Consider the following 1,490-nt stretch of genomic DNA (forward strand, 5'->3'; position numbering starts at 1 on the left):
AAGCCATCCTAGATTCCATTTCCCTCATGTCCTTAAGAAATGTAGCCCTCAAGTTTGCTTGTTCTTGTTGAGTAGCTTTTGCAAAATTAGCTATCTCTTGGCTATGTTGAAGTTACATGTTTTTTATCATCTTCAATAGCTCAACTTGAGAGAGCTCACCTTGGGGTTCTTGATGAGGTTGGTTGGCTATGGGTAAAGGGAACCCATAGTCATACCGAGCATTGGGGCCTTGGTTGTTGTTTTGCCCCCCTTGGAAGTTAGCTCTAGGACCATAGTTGTTGAAGTTTGATCCTTGACCTTGTTCTTGAGGCCCTTGAACATACCCTTGCCCAAATCCTTGATTTGCTTGATTTACTTGATTCCCTTGGTAAAACCCTTGGTTGCTTTGGTTTCCACCAAACTCTTGGTACCCTTGTTGTTGGTTGCCATAGTTTTGGGGTTGATTGTTGCTTGACCATTGGTTTTGGTTTCCGGAATTATTTCTTGGGTTTGGGAGAATTCCCCTTGGTTGAGCAAAACCGGGTGGATTGTTTTGGGTTTGTGATTGGAGATGTTGGGGGTTTTGAACATTGGTGCTTTTGTAACTAAAGTTGGGGTGGTTCTTTAACCCGGGGTGGTAGAAATTGGTATTTGGATTGTAGGTGTTTGGGTTGTTGTAAGGAGGCCTTGGTGGTCTAGCATTGTTGTTGTAGCTTTGAAAAGCGTTTACCTCTTGAGCATTCTCTTCATAGGCACCATTGTAGTTGTTGCCACACAAGTCATATGTATGACCACTTCCTCCACAAAGTTCACAACTTGAGACTTGAGCCACTTCTTCCATGGGTGCCCCATATGAGGTTGCGGCTTGATTCACTTGATTTCTTGAAAACTTCTCAAATTGTTTTGTGAGTAAGTCAAGCTTGGCATTTGTCTCGGAGTTGGAGGCATTTTCCTTAGGAAATTTCCCATTCCTTCGTAGCATGTTCCCTCTAGAACCATAGTTCGCCTCCGAATCGACCATTTTCTTGATCAATGTCGTGCCCTCTTCATCATTCAAGTGATCAAACCCTCCCCCCGCGGAGGCATTTACCATCTCCTTAGTCCTTGGTAGCAAAGTTTGGAAGAATGTTTGAGTGATGTACCATTCCGGTATTCCATGGTGGGGGCAACTCGCTATCAAGTCTTGATAACGGTCCCAAGCTTCACCCAAGGACTCCCCATCCTCTTGTTGGAAGGTATGGATCTCGTTACGGAGCATAGCGGTCTTGGAGGAAGGGTAATACTTGGCCATGAATGCTTTAGCCAAAGCATCCCAAGTAGTGAAAGTATCCGGTGGGTGGATGTTCAACCATCGGTCCGCTTTGCCCGTCAATGAAAACGGGAACAACATCATTCTCAAGGTGTCTTCGGACACCCCATTCTTCTTCATCATTGAAACTTTCCTCTTAAACTTCCGAAGATGAGCATGGGCATCCTCTTCAATATGACCCCCGAACAAGTCCTTCTCAATT

At 44.8% G+C, this 1,490-nt stretch overlaps 1 non-coding gene across 1 annotated transcript; it reads left to right on the forward strand.

Annotated features, from left to right (window-relative positions):
* The first annotated feature begins 1,130 nt into the window (after positions 1 to 1,130).
* Positions 1,131 to 1,237, forward strand: LOC141610387 (small nucleolar RNA R71). Its single transcript, XR_012528297.1, has one exon. It is a non-coding gene; the product is annotated as a small nucleolar RNA R71 (small nucleolar RNA).
* The last annotated feature ends 253 nt before the right edge of the window (positions 1,238 to 1,490 follow it).

Source organism: Silene latifolia, chromosome 10 (assembly GCF_048544455.1).
Source record: "Silene latifolia isolate original U9 population chromosome 10, ASM4854445v1, whole genome shotgun sequence".
Classification (NCBI taxonomy): domain Eukaryota; kingdom Viridiplantae; phylum Streptophyta; class Magnoliopsida; order Caryophyllales; family Caryophyllaceae; genus Silene; species Silene latifolia.